The 19,915-nt window shown below is 44.2% G+C and overlaps 1 protein-coding gene across 2 annotated transcripts in view; it reads right to left on the bottom strand.

The window, feature by feature from the left end:
- Positions 1–1,570: 1,570 nt before the first annotated feature.
- The window catches only part of LOC102189749 (odorant-binding protein-like), a 29,261-nt gene continuing 10,916 nt past the window's right edge, over positions 1,571–19,915 (bottom strand). Inside the window, exons 1-7 of one of the 2 annotated variants that reach the window (XR_001917657.1) lie at positions 18,057–18,178; positions 17,468–17,607; positions 9,619–9,686; positions 5,632–5,741; positions 3,677–3,778; positions 3,420–3,461; positions 1,571–1,788 (exon numbers count right to left, since the gene is read on the bottom strand). The gene's annotated coding sequence lies outside the window, so the exon portion shown is untranslated. Of the gene's footprint in view, positions 1,789–3,419; positions 3,462–3,676; positions 3,779–5,631; positions 5,742–9,618; positions 9,687–17,467; positions 17,608–18,056; positions 18,179–19,915 lie in introns of those variants that run through there. The other variant, XM_018044612.1, reaches the window with a different exon arrangement.

Raw genomic sequence — 19,915 nt, 5'->3', positions numbered from 1 at the left:
GCTGAGAAGATGGTAGACCAATGTCTCAAAGTAACCATCTTGTCAGGGTCTGGAGGCCAAGTGCTTTTATACAGCCAGAGGGAGGGAAGATATGAAAAACTAAAGTCAAAAGGCACAATAGAGAGCTAGAGACAGTGAGGAAGTAGAGCACAAAGGATCTTCTGTCTTGCAGAACATCTCATGATTGGCCAGCCTCTGGAATGTGAGTGTTAAGTTCTTCTCTTCATAGCTGGGCAGGGTCAGTTTATCTCCCTGTGAGCTGAGAAAAGGCACGTTAACAGGCAGGTTGAAGGGTAGGGTCATCTGAGGCAGGCCATAATGTATGATGATAATAACAATGGCAACAAAAAGCAAGTCAAAGAAACAGTTGGACATGGAGTCACTTTTGGTTCTTCGCGACAGTTCCCCACTGTCAAAGCCATTCCACAGTCTTGTGGAAAAAGAGGCAGTGACCATTCTGCTTCATCAGAAGGATCATTCAAGGAGTGTCAAGGGACAGGACTCTGGTGTGGGTATGGCATAGTCTCTTGGAAGAGTTCGTCATTAACCACACATAGAGTTGCCAGAACTGACACAGGACAGGGAAATAGACTGTTGGAGGGCACAACAGGAATTTGTGTACCAGGACCAGGAGAAAGGAAGAGTGACCCCACAGCAGACTGTCCTGGACTTGCCTTAGGGTGTCCAGAAGTCTCGGTGGGTGAAGGTGTCAGTCAGTGGTGGCTGCTACGGGTTAAGCACAAGGACTCTAGAGTACATGCATGGGATATTTTGAGGGAGGTCACCATTATCTTCATCTTTGGCCACCTCATGCGAAGAGTTGACTCATTGGAAACCCCTGGTGCTGTGAGGGATTGGGGGCAGGAGTAGAAAGAGACAAGAGAGGATGAGATGGCTGGATGGCATCACCGACTCAATGAACATGAGTTTGGGAAAATCCGGGAGTTGGTGATGGACAGGGAGGCCTGGCATACAGTGATTCATGGGGTCACAAATAATCGGACATGACTGAGCGACTGAACTGGAGTGAACACTAATGTCAATCTGCGCTTTCCGTGGATAAGCCTTAGCGAGTGGAATGTACATGCCTTTCTTGAGAATGAATGTGATGCATTTTAGGGACTTTCTCTTGATCAGACTGCCCCCTTCCGTACATAGGCTGAAAGTGAAAGTGTTAGTTGCTCAGGCCTGTCCAACTCTTTAGGGTCCTATGGACTGTAGCCAACCAGCTCCTCTGTCCATAGCATTCTTCAGGAAATATTGGAGTGCGTTACGTTTCCTCTTTCAGAGGATCTTCCACACCCAAGGATAGAACTTGGGTCATCTGCATTGCAGGCGGACTCTTTATCATCTGAGCCATCCGAGAAGCGCATACGCTGGAGGAGTCATAACTCTGCCCCAGGATGGTTTAGTCTGGTTTCTCCTTCTTCCCTGGACACCTGAGGGCATGTCACCAAGTCTACATAACGACTGTCTCTGATGAACACCTGTCCTATGAAAGGCACAGTTTCCTGGACACTTAACGTGGACATCTGTGTGTTTGAAATGAGGTGACTATTGCACAGACATGCATATGCAGGGCAGATATTAAATCAATTTATTTAAACCCTCCGCAATCAAATAACACCAGTGAGGACATGATTTAATGAGAAGGAGAGATGAGATGGGAGAGGGATTGTGAGCGTGAAGAGAGCAGGATCATGTTAATCAGGAACCAGGAAAGTCGTCTTCATGTCGTTGATCTTGATTCCACGGAGACGAGGACGTGTCTGGTCTCGGTGACTCTTTCTGTAGGTGAATAAGAGAGAACCAAAGGTTTAGTAGAGCTGCCTGTGTGCCAGCTCACAAGGGTGAGCCTCAGGCAGTAGGCTGTTCAGGGTACAGGGAGCTGGTAGCTGATCCAATAACCGATTCCAGGTGGACCTCAACACAGCACATTTCTGTGATGGCAGATTGTCCTCAGAATGTACATGTGGTTGGAGATTTCCCATTTTGGATTGATTCTTTGAGTAATGATTTCACAATGTATGTATAAGGTGGTGCTTCATCTAAAGATGATTTTCAGGCTCTATATTTGGAGCAGACAACCCTAACCCTGCAACTTTTGTCTTTGGGGTCCTCAAGAATTTGTTTTAATTTTTTAATTTTTTAATATTTTTTAATTTTAAAAGTTTTAAAATTTTAATTATTAATTTTTAATATTCTAGTATAGCTGATTATCAATGTTGCATTAATTTCAGGTGTACAACCAAGTGATTATACATGGAAAAGTTAGTATCTATTCTTTTTCAGATTCTTTTCCCATTTAGCTTTTATAGAGTATTGTGTATAGCCCACTGTGCTTTGCAGTTGGACCTTGTTCTTTTTCCGTCCTGTGTATAATAGTTTACATCTACTAACCCCAAACTTCTCAGACGATAGGGATCTGTCTGCAATTCAGGGGACCCAGGTTTGATCCCGGTGTTGGTAAGATCTTGTATAGAAGGGAATGGAACAATGCGAGGATTTTTGCCTGGAGAATACCTTGGACAGAGGAGCTTGGAGGGTTATGTTCCATGGGGTTGCAGAGAGCCCGATGTGACTGAGCAAGGAACCTTTCTTCCACTTTCCGTTTTCAACCGCAAACCTCCCAATCCTTCTCTTTTCAACCCCCTCCCACTTGGCAAACTCAAGTCTTTTCTCCACGTCTGAGTCTGTTTCTGTTTTGTAAATAAGGTCCCATGCAGAAGTGATAACAATGTGAAAATGAAAATTACTCAGTCGTGTCCAACTTTTTGTGACCCCATGGACTAGAGCCCACCAGGTTCCTCTGTCCATGGAGATGCTCCAGGAAAGAATACTGGAGAAGCTTTTCCCTTTTCCAAGGCATCTTCCCAACCCAGGAATCAAACCCAGGTCTTCCCAGCTGAGCCACAAGGGAAGCCCAAAGAATCCTGGAGTGGGTAGCCTTTCTCTTCTCTAGCATATCTTCCCGACCCAGGAATTGAACCGGGTCCTCCTGCATTGCAGGCGGGTTCTATACCAACTGAGTCATCAGGGAAGCCCTGCTTCTTTCACACCGATTCTCCCAGAGGAGGTATGTGTGGGGACAACCACAAGGTCAGGATGCATGGGAACACTGATAGTTTCCACCTACTCATGGGGATTCCTCTTCTCTCTGATGACTCTGGTCTGCAAGATTCCCGTAGGATACGACTCTCTCACCACAACTGCTCAGAGTTAATCAACCAAACTGTTTGCAACTTAATATGGCTCAAGAGCAGCGAAATTATGGAGCAGAAAAAAGTCTTTCGTGACACATTTAAACTGTTGAGATAAACATTTCACATGCATGGAATAACGGTGTGAACTTCTTACTTCATCTGGAAGGGGCACCATTAATAACGGACTTTTTTTTTTTTTGGACCATGTTTACTCACATAATATCAGAGTCACTGGTTTTCACTCCTCTGGACAGTCATCTGGGGAAGAACAAAATGGGAGAAATAAAAGAGCCACCAATTACTAACATTCCCAGCATCTCCAGTGTTTTGTTCTCTCTTCCTTTTTTTTTTAAATAATGGATCTTAAAAGAGATGACTTGTGGAAGAAGAAATTTTGAATAAGCTGATTTGTTTCCTGATATTTACACACCAGGTGAATGGTATGGTCAGGGAAAGAAGTATAATTCCATTACCATTATCGATGAAATTCTGGATATTTTCTTCTGGAATCCCTCTTTCTCTCACTGCATTTCTGAACTCCTCTTCGTGCTTTGGATCAACATTATTTCCTGCGCCTGTCAAATCGCCATGCAAAAAGCAGAATTGTGACCCCCGGGAACCCATGGATATTCCTAAATCTACAGAACCATGAATGGAACATGCCATTTAGATGTTCACTTGTATAATCTAAGACTTTCAAACGGTTGCCACAACACAGACATATGCTTTCTGTCTTTAGAATTGAGCCCAGTCCAACTTGGTGAGCAGGACACCATCCCCCTCAGCATCAGGAGCTGGATGACAAAGACTTGCCAGGATCTCCATGAATCTGGGCCTCAGTTCGTCCTAATATGGAACCTACTTGCTTCTCACACCCTCCTCGTATAGGTAACTGTCACTCATCTCTGTTTCTAGACCCAGCTTATTAGGAAACACGCTTCTCTCCTTCCACAGACACGTTCTCCACTTTGCACTTAATGCCAGAGGGCAATTTACTCTTTCATGAACCTACCGTTCTACCCAATAACCCGACACCTGTTGTCCCCATGGCACACACACCTCTCAGGGCTTCTGTGTGAGGGAGTGATGTCAGTGTTCATAAGAACAATGCATTTGAAACATGGAAAAGGGCAAAGATTTATCCTGTAAGTATCTGTTTCAAGGCTTACAGTACCTCAGAAAATTGATATTGTATACAAACAGATACCTATAGAATCTGCACATATATGGAATCTAGAAAGATGGTACTGACAATGATCTTATTTACAGGGCATCAGTGGGAAAACTGTCATAGAGAAGAGACTTATGGGCATGGGGAGAGGGGAGGAGACGGTGAGACGTATGGAGAGAGTGACATGGAAACTTACATGACCATCTGTAAATTAGATGGAAAATGGGAAATTGCTGTATGTCTCAGGGAACTCAAACAGGGGCTCTGTATCAATCTAGAGGGGTGGGATGGGGAGGGAGATGGGAGGGAGGTTCAAAAGGGAGGGACATATGTGTACTTATGGGCTACCCTTGCAGCTCTGCTAGCAAAGATTACTCATGCAGGAGACCTGGGTTTGATCCTTGAGTTAGGGAGATACCCTGGAGAAGGGAAAGGCTACCCACTGCAGTATTCTGGCCTGAAGAATTCCATGGACTATACAGTCCATGGGGTCATAAACAATCAGACACAACTAAGCAACTTTCACACAAGCACATGTATGCTGCTGCTGCTGCTGCTGCTGTTAAGTCAGTTCATTCGTGTCCAACTCTGTGTGACCCCATAGATGACAGCCCACGAGGCTCTGCCGTCCCTGGGATTCTGCAGGTAAGAACACTGGAGCAGGTTGCCATTTCCTTCTCCAGTGCATGAAAGTGAAAAGGGTAAATGAAGTCACTGAGTTGTGTCCAACTCTCAGTGACCCCATGGACTGCAGCCCACCAGGCTCCTCTGTCCATTGGATTTTCCAGGCAAGAGAAGCACTTGTATATGTATGGCTGATTCATGTTGATCTTTGACAGAAAACAACACCATTCAATACAGCAGTTATCCTTCAATTAAAAAATAGATAAAAATTTAAAAATGAAAGAAAGTCAGTCTCATTATCGCCATGGCATGAAATTAGTTGAAATACTAAATATTTCAACATTTAATTGTCAACATTTAACATAAAATGTTAAAAAATGATTCGAGTAAAACTTCATTTTTAAAATTTCAACAGAAATACATCACCTTGAAATTTCTGATGATGTGATATTCTGCACCCTATGGCCTCCTGTTTCTTGGTAGATTACCTTCCAGGATCCTTAATTCTGTGAGCATAAAGATACAGGCCTTGCACCCTGAATACTGTCAGCACCTCCTCGTATTCTGAATGAGTCTTGACAGTAGACATGTAACATTGCCATGTCAGTGGGAATTTTAGGATGTCATACCTACCAAATAATCCCACCAGTCTGTCTCCTTGCCATCTGCATCCACGTTGAGATGACACACTAAGAGATAGTCCTTGTCCCCACTAATGAGTTGAAATTCATTGTGACCCGCATCTGTGAGAGAGAGAAAAGATACAAACAGCCCCACCTTAACTAGTTGTCAGTTAGATTATTGTGGCATACGGTGGGTATGAAGAACAGTCCATTGTGTATTGACCCACTCACTCCCTGCGTGCACAGAATGCTACCGTAAACCACAGCAAGGAAAGGAGGTATGAGTTTTCCTCACCCCCACCTTTTCCTACCATTAACCAGTCACTCCTTGCTGTCTTAGTAAGATGCTTGCCACATTAGAACGTGTGTTCTAGTGAACCCCACAGATTCTTTTTCTGCATTGTTTTTGACTTGCTGAGTCTTCCCTGCTGCCCGTGGGCTTTCTCCACGTGTGGTGACTGTGGAGTGCAGTCTGGTGTGGTGTGCGAGCTTCTTAATGCAGTGCCTTCCCTTGTGGCCGAGCACAGGCTCTGGGCTCCGGGGGCTTCAGTAGTTGCAGCGTGGGGGCTGTAGAGTGCAGGATCAGTAGTTGTGGTGCATGAGCTTAGATGCCCCACGGCGTGTGGGATTTTCTCAGACTAGGGATCAAACCCATGTCTCCTGCCCTGGCAGGCAGAATTCTTATCCCCTGGACCACCGGGAAGTTCCTGAGAGTGGTTTAAAACATCATGACCCTGTTATCAAACACAGGTTCTGAAATTCTTGGATGTCTGTTACCCCGGCCACAAAACTGATATCTCTTGACCAACCTACCTTGTGTTCATCACCTTCTGTTTCTGAGTGCATGGGCCAGGCCCTGGAACCTTGTGAACACTTTAAGTATTATGTTTCCCGAGCCCCTCAGTCTGGGGTATGACACAGCTCACTGCCTTGTCTGTTGGTGTGAAGACAGCTTACTTGCTAGGGCATGTAGGCAGTGACCACCTAGAGGTGACCTCCTTCCGCACCTGGACCGCTGCCCCTGCTCTCTGTCCTGCCTGTCCACTCTGCCCCATGTGTCTGGACAAGAAGCAGCTCTCACCTACTGTGTGTCACACCGCACTCTCTATGTCCCTTCTCATTCTCCTGGCCTCCATCTCACCTTCCTGCAACCTCTCAGCAACAGGGGATGTAAAAATGCCCATCTGTGTTCCTGAAACACCACTTGCTCCGTCTCTGAAACACTGAAAATTTTTAGTGCGCTTGGAAAAAAGAAAAAAAGCAGCTTCAGAGTCTCATAGCCCTGACAAGAATATGCAATTTTCCCAAGGGCAGGCCACGTCCACCATCCTTGCTCTCTTTGGGACAGCTTAGTTTATACTATGCATGTCCTCAGATTATCAGTGACCGCCTGTGGTTCACCATGGCTTCACAAGTGGGCATAGAAGTATCACTGAATTGACTGTGATGTTCATGAAGGGATGAGACAGTGAGAGTAACCTGTCATCTGGGTGTCAGCTCACCATCAAAGCCACTGGTGTACTCGGCCTGATGCCGGTACACCTCACAGTCCCCAAACAAAGCTGAAGGCTGCAATGGCTGGTCCCCAAGAGACCTTCCAAGACGCCTTGCCCTTCTGTTTATCTTGCTTGTTCAGTCACTGTGGAAAATTCAAGCTAAAACAGATTGCAAAAATGCAGAAGCGGAAAGACAGTGGAAGAATTCACAATTCGGCCAAGGGAAATCACAGAATGGGAGTAGGAAAATAATATCATAATTTAGAAAACATCCTGTGTTAGAAGTTATCAATGGAAAGTACGGGGAAATATTTCAGGCATGAATTTTACTAATGTGTGATCATCACATATGCGCTGTGCCACTACTTAGCTTGGGTAAGGGTTGTGTACACATATGATGTGTTTAAATTTCAATCAAGTATGTTCCCCTTAGGCCATGAAAAAATAATAATGTTATTTAGGGCCATTGTAAAGAGCTCAGAGATATGAACGTTAGCCAGCATCCCCATTGCTTTAACCAGAAGCTGTGTTTATGGTTGAACTCACGATGATTTCCTTGAGTTCAACTTCATCCATCTCAGCTTGGATGGCCAAAGACATCTTAAGATTGTTTTTTAAAAGTGAATAGCACTGATGTGCAAACTCAAGACAGACCCCTGAGACCTCAGTTCATAAGCCTGTTGTAAATAATCTGTCACAACACTACAAAATACAAATTCTACACTCATGCTTTGTCTCATTGTTCTTGTTGATATTTAATTGCTATGTCATAGCTGACTCTCTGTGACCCCAAGAACCATACGACACCAGGTTCCTCTGTCCTCCGTGATCTTCTAGAGTTTGCTCAAATTCATGTCCATTGAGTCAATGATGCCATCAACCATCTCATCCTCTGGCGCCCCATCGTCCTTTGAGCTTCGATTTTCCCCAGCATCAGGGTCGTTTCTAGTGAAGCAAATCATCGTGTCAGGTGGCCAACGTACTGAGACTTCAACATCAGTCCTTCCAGTGAATATTCTTGCTTGATCTCCTTTGGGATTAATTTGTTTCCCCTCTTTGGAGTCCTAGAGACTCTCAAGTGTCTTCTGCAGCATCACCATTTGAAAGGATCAACTCAGTCTTCTTATGGTCCAACTCTCAGACATACAAAACTGCTGAGTAGAAGCACACTGTCGACTCTACGGACCTTTGTTGGCAAAGTGATGTCTCTGCATTTTAATATGCTGTCTTTGTTGTCATAGCTTTCTTTCTAAGGAGCAAGCATCTTTTAATTACGTGGCTGCAGTCACAGTCCCCAGAGTTTGCAGCTCAAGAAGAGGAAATCTCTTGCTGCTGGCACTCTTTCCCCTTTCTGTTTGCCATAAAGTGAGGGGACCAGATGCCATGATCTTCGCGTTTTCCGATGTTGAGTTTCAGACCAGCATTTCCAGTCTCCTCTTTCACCGGCATCAACAGACTCTTTCATTCCTCTTCACTTTCTTCCATTAAAGCAGTGTCATCTGCATATCTGAGGCTGTTGATATTTCTGCCAGCCATCTTCATTCCAGCCTGGCATTTAGCATGATGTACTCTTGCCTGGAAAATCCCATGGATGGAGGAGCCTGGTGGGCTACAGTTCATGGGGTCACAAAGAATCGGACATGACTGAGCAACTTCACTCACTCACTCAACTCACTCACTCTGCATGTAAGTTATATAAGCAGCATGACAGGACATACTAACTTGTTGTACTCTTCTCCCAATTTTGAACCAGCCTATTGTGCCACGTCTCACTATTACTGACTGATCAGCATACAGGTTTCCCAGGAGACAGGTAATCTGGTATTCCCATATCTTGAAGAATTTTTCACAGTTTGTTGTGATCCATAGTCAAAGGCTTTTGCATAGTCAACGAAGCAGGAAAAATAATTGTTTTTCCTTTTTTTTCTGGAATTACTTATCTTTCTCAATGATCCACTGACTGTTGACAATTTGATCTGGTTCATCTGCCTTTTCTAAATCAAGCCTATATTTTTGGAAGTTCTCAGATCGCCTACTGCTGAATTCTAGCTTGAAGGACTTTGAGCAGTCCCTTGCTCGCATGTGAATTGAGCACAACAATGAAGCAGTTGGAACGTTCTTTGTCATTGCCCTTCTTTGGGATTGAAATGGAAACTGACCTTCTCCAGTTCTGTGGCCACTGCCGAGTCTTTGAGAGTTGCTGACTCATTGCCTGCAGCCCTTTAACAGCATCATCTTTTGAGATTTTAAAGAGCCTAGCTTGAATTCTGTCACCTCTACAAGCGTTGTTCATATAACGCTTCCTAAGGCCCACTTAACTTCACACCCTAGGATGTTGGGCTCTGGTCTCACTGATTAACACTTCATTGAAGGGAGACTTTCCAGTCCCTGACCTCTAATATTTAACAGGAGTAGAATTCAGGTGTATGGGATTATTGAAGAAAGTTGAGACCAAGATTTCTACCTGAACATACTCTTTCCAGTGCAACATTCATACTTACAGTCAATAGCATAATGGGTTTCTTCCTTTAGGCCTGAGACATGTTTTTCTATGCATTCTCCATTCTTCCTTAAAAACAAAATATATTCAAGTTGCTTGATTAAGAGAATAACAATTTGATGTATAATTAAGATTCTTTCTTTGTGACACCCAAGAAAATGTGTCAGGCATCACCTCAGTGCTGGTGAACATTTTGACCTTCAAAAGGGACGAGATATGTTGTGTCAATCCAGTAACTTTCAAGTGGCAAGGATGGTTTGTCTTCGCACTATATCTAACTAGTAGTTCTAAAGACAACCTGTAGGTTCAAAACAGGTCATGTGTAAAGCCAATCAAGAAGGATAAATCTAGAATGTTAGGAAAAAAGAAAAAGAATGAACTGTTCCTTTATGTATATAGTTTCTGAAGATGGAGAGGCATAGCCATCATGACAAACCTGGGGGTTGTCCCAACCCTGGCAGTGATTGGTTTTTCAATGAAAGTAAAAGTGTTTGTCACTCAGTTGCGTCCAACTCTGTGCGACCCCATGGACTGTGGCCCGCCAGGCTTCTCTGTCCATTGGATGCTCCAGGCAAGAATACTGGAGTGGGTCGCCGTTTCCTCCTCCAGGGGATCTTCCCGACCCAGGGGTGGAACTCCTGTCACGTGCCTTGGCAGCCGCCTGGGAAGGGACTTGGGAATGTCACTATGGGTTCTGAGGGCTTTGGGAAACTCAGTGTTGATGAAATCTCCGTGAGGAAGTCCCGAGGGCCGAGCTCACTGTGTGCTCGCCCCTTGCCCTCACTTCTGTGCTTTTTGGGAACCGTCTCTTACAAATTCTGCAGGAAGAGTTCAAGCCCCTGGTGGGGACTGTGGGCTCCAGGACACGAGCTCTTCCCTCTGCAGTGTCCATCTTTCCTTTAATGAGTTGATGCCAGTGGCACTTCTGGGTTCCCATGCTAAGCAGAGTTTTGGGGACATTCCCTGGAGGTGAAAGGGGAAATGATCCCGTCCCCCATCAGAGACCCTGCTCAGCCTTACAGCACAGGGCGTAATGCTCTCAACATCACCCAGAGACTTCCCTGCAGATGGGGAAGACACACCCTCCCTCAGGTCGGGGCTTTACAGGTGTTTTCCTTTTGGGTGAATATACTTACTTGATATAAAAGTGGAAGTGTACCGTGCCATTTTCTTCATCAAACTCAATGTAACGCATGAAAATGTGAAATGGCGCGCCCTCGGTGATCTTCTCTACGTTATCAGCTACAATGTAATGGGTTAACCATCGTCCTGTGAACTAAAAGTAAAATTCCCTTCAGAATATGTAGTCCATCTCTGTAAATTCTGCTCGACATCATCCCTCAGGAGTTTCCCTGCCCTTTCATTTGAGCAGGAGTTACCTATCTTTATGAACACAGCCCTAGGTATAGAATCATGTGAAAGCTCAAGTCAAGTAAAGGAAATAATTGAGAAATTACTGAGATAGATTGGCTGTCTTGTCAAGCGCAAGAGCCCTAGTCTAACAGCTGTGTGATGTTCCTTCAGTTTAATAAGAGCAGTGAACAAGCATGAGAGCCAGTGAATAGATGGCAGAGGTGATACAGACGTCACAAACAGCAAGTATAGAGCCAGTGAATGGAGCAATTCTGAACTGCAGAGAGATGGCTAGACTTAGTGATCCACACGACTGGACCTTGAAAGGGACACGCACACGGATACACGCCAAGACTTCCGCCCAAGCATAGACCACGATCAAATGCCCCTGGTACCTGAGAGGCGTCTATCTGAGCATCCGCTTGACTGGCAAGAAGCAGACCAAGGATAAGACTGCACAGCAGAGCCTTCATCTTGTTGACTCTGTGGTCCTTCTGTAGAAGCTGAGGGTGTCCCAGTGGTTGGAGTGGATGCAAAACTGCTGCCACTTTTATAGCCTGCATCTGCTGGCGTGACACATCATGAGCCAATGGTTGTTCCTCATATGACCACAGGTGCAACAGAAGGCACCTTCAGGATCCTGGTTGGCAGAGATACATTTTGCTGGCATTTTGTCATTTTGATAATGCAGTACATCCAATATTGCAAGGGGACAATTATTTATTTTCCTGTTTATCATGAGATCCAAAATGAGATGAGCTGTCCAAGGTACATATCCCTCACATCTGCATTGTTTCCTTAACGTGGAGGAGACAGTGTAACATTTATTTTCTAAAAGTAAAGATTGACCGTGTGGTTTGGCCAAGGGAACACTATTTCCTCAGAGACCCTTGGAAAGACTCCTATTATTCTAAGGAGAGGAGCAGGTCACCTAGCATTTATCACATCCTCCTGCCCCAATGTGAAAATTTCTCCTCTTAAGTACTAAGAGGACAATCCGTTCAAATACCCCATAACCTCATCTGAAGAAGGCACACCAGCAGTTTATTTTCAGTGATTTCTTTCCAGACACTCTTTTACCCACTTGCTTTGTAATATGATATTGACTCACTAACTCAGTTGTTTCTCCCAGCAAGCAAAAAAGTTGGACATCAGTCCTTGCAATTTTTAGAATTTTGAATGGAAAGAATACATTTCTTAACTCAAGGTCACTGAAACAGCCTTTTTTCTTTGTATTTATTACCAAATTTTACTTATCTTCATCTTCATTCATGGTAATTTGTTAACTAAATACATTAAAAGATTTATTTTGTTCTCAGTATACAAATTACGAAATGATATTCATTTTTCCTGAGTCAACTAAGTGAGAACTGACCCAATACTGGCTGCTCCTGGGACCGATCAGAGCTCAGAATCCTTCATTTGGGTTGAAGTCAGGCCTTTGAGGAGAGCTTGTCATCTCAAGGTCATCCTCAGCTCACATCTTCAGAGGATCACTTCCCTTCATGTTCATGTGGACCGACATTATATCTATGTTTTTTTCCTTTTATTCTCTTTCTTTCAGTTGCAATATCATGCTATCTCTTTTGTTCATACATTCCTCTGTATATTACCCTGTCATATTTTCAGCTGTGAAGTCTGCGTGATAGAAGGCTTTCATGTCTCAGAATATCCTGAGACCGTTTCCTGTCTTTGGTCTTTGATCAAGATACTAATTTTCCTTTTCTGTTGGTTTGTTTCTTTCTCTTGGCTACACTGTGCAGCATGCAGGTTCTTAGTTCCCCAATGGGGATGAAACCTGTGTGAACCCTGTACTCTCTGCGAGGGAAGGGCAGAATCCTAACCACTGGACCACCAAAGAAGTGCCTGATTCAGATAAATTTGAGTGGTCATGTGATCCCAGCTCACACCCCTTATCATCCCATCATCGCCCTTCCATCTCTACTTGTGTATATCTAGCATTCCTAGGTTTTCCTTTTGGACTCTTAGCAACATGTGTCCCCTGGGAGTGTATCCTAGGACCATCCTATCTTAGGAAGATCTTTCTAACTGCCAATCAAGGGGAGATTAGAGTCTAGTTCTTCTAGGATATTATTGCAACAGTTATAATAACTGTGTTGGTTTCCCCTGGTCTTAGCACTCTTCTTCCCTCACTGAACAGACACCTTGGAAAAGAATGCCCACAGTGAAGTGTGGTGAGTGTTCTTAGTCATTGAAAGTGAACGTGCAAGTCATTCAGTCATTTCTGCCTCTTTGTGACCCAATGGCCTATACATTCCATGGAATTCTCCAGCCCATAATACTGGAGTGTGTAGCCTTTCCCTTCTCCAGTGGTTGTTCCTGACCCAGGAATTGAACTGGGGTCTCCTGCGTTACAGGCAGATTGTTTCTTTACCAAGTGAGCTTCAGGGAAGCCCTCTTAGTCATTAGGGAACTGAAATGCATAGAAATCACTGAAAAACAACCACAAAGTGGGAACACAACAATTATCCAATATAACTTCAAATACACACAATTTTATCTGAGCAGACAAACTCCTTTCATTTGGCATGGAAAACGTGATTCTTTGCATATGCAGACAGTGACAACTGCTTTAAACATTGTGCTGAGTGATGGAAGGTGGGGAAAATGATTCATAGAGCATGTTTTTCTCGCATGAAGATCCAGAAAATTTAGAAAGTGCAGATCTGTCTTATCTATGGCTCTAGAGGTAGAAATTTGATGATGAGAAAAGAAAAAGACAGTATGAAATGGCAAAAAGATAGGACACTGAAAGATGAAAGCAAAATTCTGTCTGGGCAGGCCTTACGAATAGCTGTGAAAAGAAAAGAAGCAAAGAGCAAAGGAATAATGGAAAGATATTCCCATTTGAATGCAGAGTTCCAAAGAATAGCAAGGAGAGATTAGAAAGCCTTCCTCCGTGATCAGTGCAAAGAAATAGAGGAAAACAGTACAATGGGAAAGACTAGAGATTTCTTCAAGAAAATAAGAGCTATCAAGGGAATATTTCATGCAAACATGGGCTCAATAAAGGACAGAAATGGTATGGGCATAACAGAAGCAGATGATATTAAGAAGAGGTGGCAAGAATACACGGGAAAACTCTACAAAAAAGATCTTCATGACCCAGATAATCACGATGGTGTGATCACTCACCTAGAGCCAGACACCCAGGCATGTGAAGTCAAGTAAGCCTTAGGAAACATCACTACGAATAAAGCTAGTGGAGGTGATGGAATTCCAGTTGAACTATTTGAAATCCTGAAAGATGATGCTGTGAAAGTGCTGCACTCAATATGCCAGCAAATTTGGAAAACTCACCAGTGGCCACAGGACTGAAAAAGGTCAGTTTTCATTCCAGTCCCAAAGAAAGGCAATGCCAAAGAACGCTCAAACTACTGCAGAATTGCACTTATCTCACACACTAGCAAAGTAATGCTCACAGTTCTCCAAGCCAGGCTTCAAATGCACATAAACTGTGAACTTCCAGATGATCAAGCTGGATTTCAAAAAGGCAGAGGGAACAGAGATCACATTGCCAACATCCATTGGATCATCATAAAAGCAAGAGAGTTCCAGAAAAACATCTACTTCTGCTTATTGACTATGCCAAAGCCTTGGACTGTGTGGATCATAATCAACTGTGGAAAATTCTTCAAGTGATGGGAATACCAGAACACCTGACCTGCATCTTGAGAAATCTGTATGCAGGTCAGGAAGCAATAGTTAGAACTGAACATGGAACAACCGACTGATTCCAAATCAGGCAAGGACTATGTCAAGGCTGTATACTGTCACCCTGCTTATTTAACTTATATGCAGAGTACATCATGAGAAAAGCTGGGCTGGAAGAAGCGCAAGCTGGAATCTAGATTGCCAGGAGAAATATCAGTAACCTCAGATATGCAGCGGACACCACCCTTATGGCAGAAAGTAAAGAAGAAGTAAAGAGCCTCTTGATGAAAGTGAAAGAGGAGAGTGAAACAGTTGGCTTAAAGCTCAACATTCAGAAAACGAAGTTCATGACATCCGGTCCCATCACTTCATGGCCAATTGATGGGGAAACAGTGGAAACAGTGGCTGACTTTATTTTGGGGGGCTCCTAAATCACTGCAGATGGTGACTGCAGCCATAAAATTAAAAGATGCTTACTCCTTGGAACGAAAGTTATGACCGACCTAGACAGCATATTGAAAAGCAGAGACATTGCTTTGCAAACAAAGGTCAATCTAGTTGAGCCTATGGTTTTTCCAGTAGTCATGTATGGATGTGAAGATGGACTCTCAAGAAAGTTGAGTGCTGAAGAATTCATGCTTTTGAAATGTGGTGTTGCAGAACACTCCTGAGAGTCCCTTGGACTGCAAGGAGACCCACCATCCTAAAGGACATCAGTCTTGAATATTCATTGGAAACACTGATGCTGAAGCGGAAACTCCAATACTCTGGCCACCTGATGCAAAGAACTGACTCCTTGGAAAAGACCCTGATTCTGAAAAAGATTGAGGGCAGGAGGAGAAGGGGACGACAGAGGGTGAGATGGGTGGATAGCATCACGACTCAATGGACATGAGTTTGAGCAAGTTCTGGGAGTTGGTGATGGACAGGGAGGCCTGACGAGCTGCAGTCCGTGGGGTTGCAAAGAGTCGGACACGACTGAGTGGCTGAACTGAACTGAACTGAAGAAAAAGAGGTGTGCTGGAGAATTTTTATAACTGTTTTTAAAAACAAAACTGTTTCTTTTCTGAGTGTGTTGTGTCTTTTTGCCACTCAGGCTGCTCTCTGTTGCCGAGGGCAAGGGTCATCACTCTCTAGTTGCAGTGCTGGGATTTCTCACCATGGTTTCTTCTCCTCCTGTGGAGCATATAGCCCAAGGCTCACTCATCATAGCACATGGGCTTACTTGCTCCCGGGCATGTGGCTTCCCTCCAGACCTAGATGGAGCTCATGTCTCCTGCATTGGCAGACGGATTCTTAGGAACGGAGCCACCAGCTAAGTCTAGGAGAGAATACTGGAGTGGGTTGCCATTTCTTATTCCAGGTAAAATTGATTTCAGAAAGATTCTGTTCAGTTCAGTTGCTCAATCGTGTCTGACTCTTTGCGACCCCATGAATCGCAGCACACCAAGCCTCCCTGTCCATCACCATCTCCCGGAGTTCACTCAGTCTCGCATCCATCGAGTCCGTGATGCCATCCAGCCATCTCATCCTTGGTCGTCCCCTTCTTCTCCTGCCCCCAATCACTCCCAGCATCAAAGTCTTTTCCAATGAGTCAACTCTTCACATGAGGTGGCCAAAGTACTGGAGTTTCAGCTTTAGCATCAGTCCTCCCAAAGAAATTCCAGGGCTGATCTCCTTCAGAATGGACTGGTTGGATCTCCTTGCAGTCCAAGGGACTCTCAAAAGTCTTCTCCAGCACCACATTTCAAAGACATCAATTCTTCGGCGCTCAGCTTTCTTCACAGTCCAACTCTCACATCCATACATGACCACTGGAAAAAACATAGCCTGACTAGACGGACCTTTGTTAGCAAAGTAATGTCTCTGCTTTCGAATATGCTATCTAGGTTGGTCATACCTTTCCTTCCAAGGAGTAAGCATCTTTTAATTTCATGGCTGCAGTCAATCAGTTATATATATTTATAAAGCCATGTCTCCAAGCATAGAACATTTAGTTGTTTCTTTTCTTGATATTTTTATTCCACACAATGCATACCTGAGTTTACATGTTCTCATTTGGGGGGATAATTGGTGAGCAAATATGTTGATTTCTGCCATACTTGCATGTTCCTAGGAAGCGTCTTTGGTATAGTGGCCATTCCATGAATGGTACTTGGATCTGTGTGTGTGTGTGCTTGATAGCTCAGTCCTGTCTGACTCTTTGTGACCCCTTGGACTGTAGCCCTCCAGGCATCTCCGTCCGTGGGATTCTCCAGGCAAGAATACTGGAGTGGGTCACCATTTCCTCCTCCAGGGGATCTTCCCGACCCAGGGATGGAACTCCTGTCACATGCTTTGGCAGGCGCCTGGGAAGGGACTTAGGAACGTCACTAGGGGCTCTGAAGGCTTTGGGAAACTCAGTGGTGATGAAACCTCCCGTGAGGAAGCCCCGAGGGCAGAGCTCACTGTTTGCTCTCCCCTTGCTCTCACTTCTGTGCTCAGTGGGAACTGTCTCTTACAAATTCTGCAGGAAGGAGTTAAGCCCCTGGTGGGGACTGTGGGCTCCAGGACACGAGCCTCTTCCCTCTGCCGTGTCCCTCTTTCCTTTACTGAGTTGATGCCAGTAGTGCTTCTGGGTTCTCCCTCTAAGCAAAATTTTCAGGGCATTCCCTGGAGGCTCACGGTGGAACCACCTTCCCCCCAGCTCAGAGAACTTGCCCAGCCTCACAGCTCAGGGCATCTTCCTCTACCACCCAGAGAGCTCCCTGCAGACTGGGAAGACACACCCTCCCTCAGTCGGGGGTTTACCGGTGTTTTCCTTTTGCGTGATTTTTACTTACTTGACATAAAAATGCATCAGTATGGTGCCATTTTCTTCATCAAACTCAATGTAACGCATGAAAGCGTAGAATGGCGCACCCTCGGTGATCTTCTCTATGTTATTGGCTGCCATGTAATAGGTTAACCATCTTCCTGTGAACTAAAAGTTAAATTCCCTTCAGAAATCGCAGTCCATCTCTGCAAATTCTGCCCAACATCATCCCTCAGGAGTTTCCCTGCCCTTTCACTTAGCCGAAGTTACCTATCTTTACCAACACAGCCCTAGGTATAAAATCATAGGAAAACTCATGTCACATTAAGGAAATAATTGAGGTATTACTGAGATAGCTTAAGCTATCTTGTCAAATGCCACAGCCTTAATCCAGCAGCTGTGTGGTCTTCCTTCCATTTTACAAGAGTAGTGAACATGAGAGATGATACAGACATCACAAACAGCAGGTATAGAGCCCGTGAAGGGAGCAATTCTCAGTTGCAGGGACATGGCTAGACTTAGCAGTCCACATGACCAAACCTCGAAAGGGACACTCACATCAATACTCACTAAGACTTCCTCCCAAGCTAGGACCACCGTTCAAATGCCCCTGGTACCTGAGAGGCGTCTATCTGAGCATCACCTTGACTGGCAACAAGCAGACTAAGGACAAGACTGCACAGCAGAACCTTCATCTTGTTGACTCTCGTGGCCCTTCTTCTGGAGAAGCTGAGGGTGTCCCAGTGGTTGGAGAGGATGCAAAATTGCTGCCGCTTTTATCGCCTGCATCTGCTGGCGTGACAGCTCATGAGCCAATGGCTGTTCCTCATATGACCACAGGTGCAACGGAAGGCACCTTCAGGATCCTGGTTGGCAGAGATACACTTTTCTGGCATTCTGTCATTTTAATAATGATATTTGTTTTCAGAGAAGCATATATAGATGTGGGCATTTGACCTTTAAAGTAAGTGAGAAATTGCAGTAGATCCAATATTGCAAGGGGACAATTATTTATTTTCCTGTTCATCATGAGATCCAAAAGTGAGATGACCTCTTCAAGATGCATATGCCTCACTTCTGCATGGTTCTGTTAATGTGGTGGAGACAGTCTAACATTTATTTTCTAAAAGTAAAGATTGACTGTGTGGTTTAGCCAAGGGAACATTACTTCCTAAGAGACCCTTGGAAATATTCCTATTTTTCTGAGGTGGGGAACAGGTCAGCACAAGCGTTTACCACCTTCTCCTGCCCCAATGTGGGCTTTTTCCTCCTAATTACTGAGGACGATCTGGTAAAAATGCCACTTAAAGTCATCTGAAGAATGCACACCAGTAGTTTATTTTCAGTGATTTCTCTCCAGACAAACTTCTACCCATTTAATCTGTAATATAATATTTACTCACTAACTCAGTTGTTTCTCCCAGTGAGCAAAAGTACTGGACAGCAGTTCTTGCCACTTTTAGAATTTTGAATGGAAAAAATAAATTTTCTGACTCAAGGTCACTGAAACAGTGAGTCATTTTTTAAAATTTTTTATCAAATTTAACTCACTTTCATCTTCATTCATGGGAATTAATCAAATAAACACATTAAAAGATCAGTTAAGTTCTGAGTATAGAAAGGAAGAAACGATGAGATTCAGGGTTTCTGAGTCAGCTAAGTGAGAACTTCTCCTGGGAAAAATTAGAGTTCAGAATTTTTCATTTGGGTTGAAGTCAGACTTTGAGGAGAGCTTGTCATCTCAAGGTCATCCTCAGCTCACATCCTCAGAAGATCACTTTCCTTCATGTTCATGGGGACCGACATTATATCTATGTTTTTTCCTTTTATTCTCTTTTCTTTCAGTTGCAATAGCATGCTATCTCTTTTGTTCATGCATTCCTCTGTATATCACCCTGTCGTAGTTTCAGCTGTGAAGTCTGCGTGATAGAAGGTTTTCATGTCTCAGAATATCGTGAAACCGTTTCCTGTCTTTGGTCTTTGATCAAGACACTAATTTTCCTTCTTTACTTGTTTGTTTCTTTATCTTGACTACAGCATGCAGCATGCAGGTTCTTAGCTCCCCAATGGGGATGAACCCTATGTGAACCCTGTACTCTGTGTGAGGGAAGGGCAGAATCCTGACCACTGGACCACCAGAGAAGTCCCTGATACAGATAAATTTGAGTGGTCATGTGACCCCAGCTCACACCCCTTATCATCCCATCATCCCCCTTCTATCTCTACTTTTGTATATCTAGCATTCCCAGGTTTTCGTTTTGGACTCTTAGCAACATGTGTCCCCTGGGAGTGTATCCTAGGACCATCCTATCTTAGGAAGATCTTTCTAACTGCCAATCAGGGGGAGATTAAACACTAGCTATTCTAAGAGATTATTGCAACAGTTGTAATAACCATGTTGCTTCCACTGGTCTTAGCACTCTTCTTCCCTCACTGTGTTCACAAGTAAATAAAGTCCCATGCAGAAGTGATATCT

The sequence above is a fragment of the Capra hircus genome, unplaced genomic scaffold (genome assembly GCF_001704415.2).
Source record: "Capra hircus breed San Clemente unplaced genomic scaffold, ASM170441v1, whole genome shotgun sequence".
Classification (NCBI taxonomy): Eukaryota; Metazoa; Chordata; class Mammalia; order Artiodactyla; family Bovidae; genus Capra; species Capra hircus.
The sequence above is the reverse complement of the archived record's forward strand: the minus strand, read 5'-3'. Positions and strand labels throughout refer to the sequence as shown.